Source organism: Octodon degus, unplaced genomic scaffold, assembly GCF_000260255.1.
Source record: "Octodon degus isolate 3935 unplaced genomic scaffold, OctDeg1.0 scaffold00004, whole genome shotgun sequence".
In the NCBI taxonomy this organism is placed as follows: Eukaryota; Metazoa; Chordata; class Mammalia; order Rodentia; family Octodontidae; genus Octodon; species Octodon degus.
The window spans coordinates 30,610,433-30,619,483 of record NW_004524580.1 but is presented as its reverse complement, the minus strand read 5'-3'; positions in this window follow the sequence as shown (position 1 = coordinate 30,619,483).

The following is a 9,051-nucleotide window of genomic DNA, read 5'->3' as shown; positions in this document are numbered from 1 at the left end:
GGTGAATGTGCACATAGAGCATAAACGAGTGAATTATTCCTTGCCCCCGCTGTTGTATGAAGAATAAGAAGAGGGGAGGCAAGAAGAAGAGAAAGAAGGAAGAGAAGAAGGAGAGAGAGGGGTGCAGGAGGAGGAAGAAAGAACAGGGGGACAGGAAGAGGAAGAGAAGGATAAGGAAAAGAAGGAGGAAGAGGAGGAGGAGGAGGAGGAGGAGGAGGAGGAGAAGGAGGAGAAGGAGAAGGTGGGGATTACGATGACTGAGCTCCGCCACCTGCGCTGCCTAGAACTCTAGAAAACGAAGGTGGGTATTGCGCCAGGTCTACGAGTACAAGAGAGGAGAGGACATTTCCCTCTTTGTTTCCACTCCCAGAAGAAGACTCCTTCTTGGCCCATACTTTGATCAGGCATCTATGTTAACCTTTCTTAAAACTCTAAAAAAGAAAAAAAGAAAAAAAAATAAAGTCAGACAAACAAACGAAACGAAACGAAACAAACGCAGTCTCCCACAGAGTCTATAGTTGCACTCGAGGTCTGCGTTCATTAGCATGATCACGTAATTAACGCCTGCTCCGCTGTGCTGGACAGTAAGTTCCACACGAGGAGAACGGTGTGCAGCATAACGCCTTACATTTCTCGCGGTCAGTATGCTGCCCACGACTGTCAGTACGCAGTCCTGCGGGAAGAATTGGTGCACGTGCGGATAAATGCACGCATCATGTTTATCTCCTCTGAGGTGCGAGCACAGGGGCACGGCGCTCACCAGGAAGGACACCCGTCCTTCTAGCTGTGCAGGGCTGTGGAGCCGCACAGAGAGACAGGAGAACTGAAGGAGACGGGGGGGATAAGGGCACTGAACTTTTCTGCTAAAGGCGTCAGCATCAAGGGAGGGCCACATGTCCTCTGGGGGCTAATGGTACTGACAGGACTGAGCCCAGTGAGTACGTAGGCCGAATGTGGCCAAAAGACAGCGGAGACTGAGTAATGGCATTTGTTTCCAAAGCCTAGCTCTGGCTGCAGCAGAAAGGCTGCGGATGTCCGATGGAGTCCGTAACATCACCAAGAAAAAAGTGGGTGTGGCGCAACGCATCGCACTCCAGGATAAAGAACATTTCGAAGCAGGCTTCTGGGGCCTGCAAATCTAAATTCCCTTCATAGGAACTAGACGGAAGTTCCGTGGAACAAACTCCTTCTGGAGGCGATTCTGGAATGTAAGCACTAGGACGAATAAAGGTGCCTTTTGCTGATGCCGCAGGCCCAGTTGCACACAGGTCAGAGGCTTAGTGACACAGGTGATGGGGCTACGTCTCCATTTCACTGACCCTGTGCCTGTACCCTTCCAGAAAAGACTTAGTCTGACAGTAGAAAGGAATGTGTTGGTTGAGGTTGAACGGTGAAAGGTCTCAGGTGGGACGGTGCTGTCGCGCTGCCTGCGCTTACCCCTCCCCCCCTCTGCCTTCCATCCTTCTTCTCTTTTCCTCCGCACTGCTTTTCATCAGTTTCTTTGGTCCTCTACAGGTAGACCTATGCAGGGACTATGGGATTTAGCACTCAAGGGCACATTTCAAGTGTGTCTCTGCCTCAGTGAGTGAGATCAAACTTCCTGTGCAGGGAGAAAGCCTCCCTTTTGTCCCCGGTGAAGGGCTGGAATACAGTGAACTCCCAGAATGTACATAACTTCGCCAGTAGACCTGACCCACCATTAACACCTGTTAACAGCTGGGCATGGTGGAACATGCTGGTAACTGCCGCCCTCTGGGAGGCTGGGGCAGGAGGATCACAGACTGGGGCTCGCCTGAGTAATTTACTGACTCCCAGAGACCCTGTCTCAGAAACAAACCAAGAAAGCCTGAAAGTATTGCTCAGTGTGAGGCCCTGGATTCAATCTCCAATACCACCCCCCCCACACACACACACACCCTTACACACTTCAGCTGATTGTTAGAAGGCACAATTCTGCCATACAACATTTATATTACAAAGCAAATGTTTGACCCATGCAAAGCAATGTTGCAGTTCAGGGCATGTACGTGAGCTCAGCCTGGCCTTTCCTGCCATCCTTGGACTTCACTTGCCTGGCTCTGACCTACATAAGCTTACCCCTACCTGCTGGTTAGTTTGGCGTCCAAGCTCCTCGATACCACTGCACCTGCACATGGGGGCACCCCCTCGTGCCCTGCCTATTGCTTGAAAACATTTACATTGTCTGCAAAGGGCACAAAAATGAGAGGCTCGAGAAAGGCCAGGCGCTAGGGGGCTCAACCTCAGAACCCCAGGCTTCTCCAGACTTCGCAGATGCTGCCCTTGTCTCTGGATGCCTCTTGCTGTCCTGTGTGGGGAGTGAGCTACCAACCCAGCACATCATAGAGAAGTTGAGCAACCCAGGACAGGAGCTTGCTGCCTTGCAGGGGACCCAGGTTGGGAGGGAGGCTGCTGGGGGACCCTCCCCAACCATTCAACCTCCCAGAGGATCCAGATCTGAAGTCATCATTTTTTTTTTTTTGAAGAATCGGGGATAGGAAGCAAGAGAATATTTGATTCAAAGGAAGAAGTTCAGTTGGTACCCATTAGAGAAGGAAAGAAACTAGTGAAAAGGGGCGGAACCCATGAAGACGAACCGGCAGCGGAAGAGCCAAGTCAGTAAACATAGAATCTAGTCCAACCATCCTGCTTTGAATTACAGGGAAGCCTGCAGTACTTCAAGAAATGTCCTTAATCTGTCACAAATGTCTTCCAAGCAGGAGACCTAACAGCTTTCTGAGAGTCCCCAACCTGCACGGAGTCGAGGGCAAGCCGAGATTTTGCTCTGCTGCCTCAGATTTTGCTCTCTGAGTTTAGGAAATCTAGATGCCAAAACGTTGGCTTGCCTTTGACCCTAGAACTCTTAAAACTTGAAGCACTCACAGTCACTAAATTGGAATTATGGCCATACGCCTCATCTGAACAACGTTTATCCAAGTGAGAGTGAGATTCAAGAGACCAGTGCTTGGACTTGCGTGTTACCTGACTGCAATCTTCCCTGGGACAGCTCCAGTGAGGAGGGCTGCACTCTGGAAGCCTAAGCTGCTCTCTTCCTGGGAAGACATAAGTACCAGTGGCTTCCTGGCAAAGTGAGCTTCGCCTGAGTTTTCAGTTTCTACTCGTGCTCTTCTTGCTTCTGGAGAGTTATTTTCTATTGCTCTGGCTGCTTGTTTGATTTTACTGGAGGCTGCACAGTATAGCAGTAGTTCTGTCAGAACTCAAGTCAACCCAGTAGTGTTACCCTGAGTTTGAACCTGGGATCTGTAGTTTACTAACCACATGGAGTTAGGCAAGATAGTTAATTCCACCTCATTCAGTTTCCTTTTTTATTCACCCTGCAAGTATTTCTGAGAGTCTGGCATGCTCCAAGAGCTGCCTTAAGCACTCTGAAATGAGAATAGAAATAGAAGACTTATATCATTGAGGTACATGAGGATTGCATGAAATCATTAAAAGAATTTAATGCAATAGGTACTCAGTGATGAGAGTTCAGCAAGTATTTATTGAACACCTATTAAGATCCAAGCACTACAGTGCAAGCTGGGAACCCACTGGTGAAGAACCACAGGTTAGTGATGAAGATGCCACCCTGGACATCAGCCAGAGCTGAGGCTGGTGGGGCAGGGAATGTTGTGAGGAAATACTGAGGGAAACACGGGGATCACTGTGGGGACCTTCTACATACTCCTGAGCAACTAGGAGATCCTGACCCCCACATGATGAAGGTGATTCCAGCAACCACATAGTGGCCAGATGGCTACAGGGAAGGCTGGTTCAAAGCCCGTGTGCCAGTCAGGAGCTCTTTGTTTCTGTGCGGAACAATGCCAGGAAACGAAACAGAGGAGGACGTACCTCCCAGACTTGACGGAGTGGAGGAACATGGTGAGGTTTAACGATTGCACGCACAGAGACAACAAATTAGCAAACCAAGACCATGACAACACCTCAAAAAATGAAACGTCTTTGATGATTTAAGAGAAAATTGAGTAACTCAACATATACGCACACAAGAGAAAGCAGAAAGGCTACCTCTTCAGCCAACCCAAAGGACGAAGAGCGTAGATCACACCTACTATTGTGGTTCCAAATAGCATTTTGTGGAGGGAGTTTTGTGGTTATAAAAGTAATACTTGGGCTGGGGAGATAGCACAGCGGTCTAAGCACCTGCCTCGCAAGCTCAAAGACCTGGATTCAATCCCTGGTACCACATGCCATGCTAGCCCCAGAACCCAGACCATGCTGGCCACTGAAACCTGGCATAGTGGTGCACACCTGTAATCCCAGCACTGGGGAGGCTGAAACAGGAGGATCACTGTGAGTCTGAGCTCTGTAGTGAGACCCTGTACTAAATAAATAAATAAATGATTAAAAATATTTTAAATAATATTTATTTAAAGAAAAAACTTAAAATTCAGAAAAGAATTAAAAACATTAATCTCCCTTGTCATCTTGCTACCCAAGGGTCATGTCCCCACATAAGGCCACCCGTAATGTCAGTCTTTGGAGGCAGGAAAGGGAACCTCTCTCTCCATTTTGCCGAAGAACAAGACATCCCCAATCCATCCCAACACCAGCGTCAGCCTGAAACTCCTCTCTATTGGTCCAAACAGCAAACTTTCCTGTAAAGTAGTGAGCACACTTCACACTCTCTACAGAGGCCAAGTGTGGGCATTTATTATGTGTGTGTGTGTGTGTGTGTGTGTGTGCATGTGCGTGCGCGCATTTGGCTGGTGCAGATGTGTATGGTCAAGAGTGTTCTCAGCATGTTTACCTTGGAGGTAAGACAACACCAACCCAGTCACCAATGAGCATCATCTTTAGAAAATATGAATGTCATCACCAAGGTCAGTGCCTTGTGACTTCTTTCAGCACCCATCAGGTAACAGGAACTGCAGGAAACAAAGGTTTCAGAAAAATGCACGGGGCTGCGGAGATAGTTCAGTGGTATGAGCGCCTGCCTGGCAAGTGCAAGGTCCCGAGATTGATCACCAGTACCATAAATCAATCAATCAATCAATCAATCAATGTGTGAGAATTTAGAAAAATTTAGAATTTAGAAAAACAGAATTGGAAACATAATCCATTAACTTGAGTTTTCTTTTTTGTTGTTGTTTTTTTTGCAAGTGCAGTAAGCATGATCATATTTATTTAGTTCTTGTGGGGGAAACCTTGCGAGTGTAACCACTGAGGAGCACTAGAGAGGCAGTTAATCACGTACCCGCACAGCCAGGCCCCAGCCCCCAGCGTCTGGCCCAGCGGCAGCCCTGATGCCCTGTGATGTGCTGGTGATGTCGTTCCCGTTGCTCAAGGAAATGCCAGCACTTAACTCAGTAGACTCTGAGTAGAGCAGCTTCCCCTCCATACTGTGGTTGTCTGATTCAATGTTTAAGCTCTTTCGAGGTCACTGCTGACCTCCTCAGAGGGAGAGGAGGGACCTGGCCCCAGGCTGCTTGCGCTCCCAGCTCCACTCTCTGCTGTGCCCTGACTGGTTGGTTTCCCCTACAGATCTTGGATTTGCCAGCCCACCATAAACAAGTGGGCCAACTTCTTAAAAGAAACCTCGCTATGTACACGAGCAGGAATCCTGTTGCGAGTTTCTTTAGAGAACCCCAACTAATACAACAGGCTTTACATTTTTGTTTGGAGCTTGAAAGAAACTGAAAGGTTCACCAAGACCTTGTGAAACACAGCAAGGCTTATTGTGGTGAGAGCTAGGAGTCTGAGGGGTGCTGGTTTCCGGCACCAAGGTCTGAGCTGGGCAGACAACCAGGCACCACATCCAAGTGTGCTGCACTACCTAGAACACTGCAGATGCAGTCTCTTCTTCCCTCGGGGACTCACACCCCTGTCTGTGCAGAGGACCCAACAGGAAGGTGTCTGAAAGCATCCCTAGTAGCCACTGTCATTGTAAGATTAAAGCTGGAGGCTATATGTCCCCAAAAACATGATAACTTCTTTCATGACACACCTGAGGAGTGGGATGTACAAATGAACCAGACTTCCTGGGAATTTTGGGGCTTCCCAGAAATCAGACCTTCTTGCCTGCACCTTTATGGTGGAAGATCTTTACCAGGTAGAATGATTTCATGTTTCCATCAGAACCTGCTCGCTGGGGTACCAATGCTGCTGTGAAGCTGGTGGATGCTCTCACCATCTTCCTTTCCCTGCTTCTCCAGGGCTTCTCCAGGGACCTTGGTGGTAACAGAAACCAAGACCATTCATGCTCATGCCACAGATTCTGTGCACAAACCCTGGTGTGCAAGTGAGCACCAGGGCATGAAGACCACACTCCAGTTGTTCACCACCACGAAGGAGGCTGCAGGAGGGAGTGGGTGAGCAGAGGCTCCCTTTGCAGACTCGGCTCCACATCACCAGCACTGGAACCTCCTCCCCCTCCCTTTCCTCATCCCCTTCCTCCTCATCATCCCCCTTCTCCTCATCATGCCCCTCCTCCCTCCTCTTCTCCCTCCCCTGTCCTTCTCCTCCTCCCCCTCCTCCTCTCCCCTCCTCATATTTCCCCTCCTCTCCCTCCCCTCTTCCTACCCCATCTCCCGCATCCTCCCCTCCCCTCTTCATCCTTCCCTTCCCCTCCTCCTCTTCCTCCCCTTCCCCCTCCTCACCCTCCTCCTGGTCCTCTTCCTTGTCCTCGTCCTCATCCTCACCCTCCTCATCCCGGTCCTTCTCCTCCTCCATCACTTTGTTCATGCTGCGCCCTCATGGGAACAGCAGGCTTTCCTGTCCTCTCCGTCTCAGAAGCGAACTCAGAGTCAAGAGCGAATGTCAAGCTCTTCCTTCTACCAAGACTCGAGTAGCATCTCCGAGCTTTCTGAAGGACTGGGATGGAGGTGATACAAGAATGGCCTTAGGGAACCAGAATTATTACAAATACACTTAACCCATTCATACGGGGAAACTTTTCAACGTAGGGGGCCTTTGGTTCCCAGCTCGCCCGCGGTGGCCCTGTACCTGTTTACCCAGCTCGGGAGCCTCATAGGCGGCACAATTCCCAAGCATCAGCCTTTCCAACATCATTTACACATCGGTCCTAACTCTTGGCCACCTGTACATTGTTTACTTATCCTGATGTTTCTTAAGTGGATGTTTTTAAAACTTTGACAGACACTTTTAAAGACTCAACTTTAAAATACTTAAATACATCATCACCTGCTCTAAATAGAAGGTATCATTTAAAAAACACAGGCCATGTCTTATGCTTTAAAGGCAGGATTTATAGTCTAGGTTAAAAAAAAAAAAAAAAAAAAAGCCTTCCGCCAAGACTTTGGGCTGAGGTCCACTTTCTCTTAGTTGAAAAGGAAGATGAGCCGGTGCTAGAGAAGGCGTTGAAAGCAGACCGGTACCAACCCGGAACTTTCCCCTTGATAGTGCACAATAGGAAGAGAATTAAAAATGGAATCGCTTCTATCCTTAAGTGACTCTTTAATGCCATGGTCTCTGACCACGGGTGTCCTAACCCACATTTGGAGAACCGGTGCGACAAAAAAGCACGCGGCTCCGACAGGGAGACCGGGTTTGAGCTCCGTTTTGAAGCACTGAAAGTTGTGTCATTTAGCAAGTCATTTCTAGCCGGCAACCGTCCCCGCCCGGTGTCGCTTTCTTAGTCATGCGACGAGGAGGTTGGCCGTTTACTGACAGGAAGCTAGACTTTTAAAAATAACTTTTTCATCCCAAATGACTTTCACTTATCCATTCAACAAAATGTTTAAAGCCGAGCCTGGTGCTAAAGACGTGCACCGGCCCTCGTGGGGTTTAGCATCCTTCCTGCACCCTTGGCTCTCTGCTCTTTGAAGGGACAAGGAGTCCCAAGTCCGCCTTCCTTATCTCCAAAGGCTTCCATTGTCAAGCCCGCAGTCTCCCCGAGGCCCGCTAGAGGGCGCGCACATTGTGCTCCTCCCCGAGCCTGCGGAGAGGCCCGGCCGTCCACTCCTCCCGGAGCAGGCAGGGGGTGATCCCTGGCTCCCTCGTTCTGCCCACCCATCCTTACCCCCCGCGGTGACTCCTCCTCTGCCATCCCGAGGAATTCTTTTGCTCATAAAACCACAATTTCGTGGCTGTTTCCAGCATTTGTCCTTTTGACATTTGGAAAGAAATAAGATCCAAGCTTGATGTTGAAATGCAAGCACTGATTTCTTTCGTGAGCTGAGGTCTCCGCTCTGCACCCGCTTCCCTCCCTAGCTGGGCCAAAGTGCTTGCCTACAGGGGTCCTTCCCAGCTAGAGAAAGGCTTTCTGGGGAGTCACAGTGTCCTCCTGGGATGACGTTTGGAGGTGATATTCGCCCTCTCGTCCCTTAGCACGTTGAGTTTGGGGATCCAACCTTTGCTTTCGACCTCCTCGAGCTGCTCACCTCCCACACTGGGGACTCCACCGCTGAGCACCCTCGCACGCGCCAAGATCCAGGACAGACACCCAAGGGTGTCCCCAAGCTCTTTGCCTAGTGGCTGCCCCAGAGCCGTAGGCCCCACCCTTTGACTCCAAGGACTCTTTCCCTCCCAGCTCCTTTCCAAATTTTCCAAGGAGGTCAGCAAAGACAGCACGGAAATAAATCGCAGCTACACCCAATGAATGCACAGGGACATGTCCCAGCACATGGAGATATAAAGTAGCATTCAGAGAAGGCTCTCCTCAAGGGATGAAAGAAGGCCTTAGCCAAAGAAGGGGAGAATGGGCCTCGCCACCCCCTTTCTGTGAACCTCAACCAGCCTGCTCTTTCATTGTTTTCTTTTTACAGGAAGGTGTCAGAAGCCTTCTGAAACTGCAGGTAGAAGGCTGGAGGGCAGAGTTATTTATACGGCGCAGGCATTACCGGTGCAGAAGGTGAGGCCACTGGGGCCCGCCCGCCCAGCCTCCAGGTGGGTGTCGCCTGGTGAGCGCATCCTCGCAGGCAGCTATTTTGGTGGCACACGGTTCCTCTCTGTAACTGTCAGATTTTTTTCCAGACAGGAGACTGCATAATCATTCAGTAATTTTAGAAATGACACTGAATATTTCTCTCCGATGGGATTTCCTGACCTGCG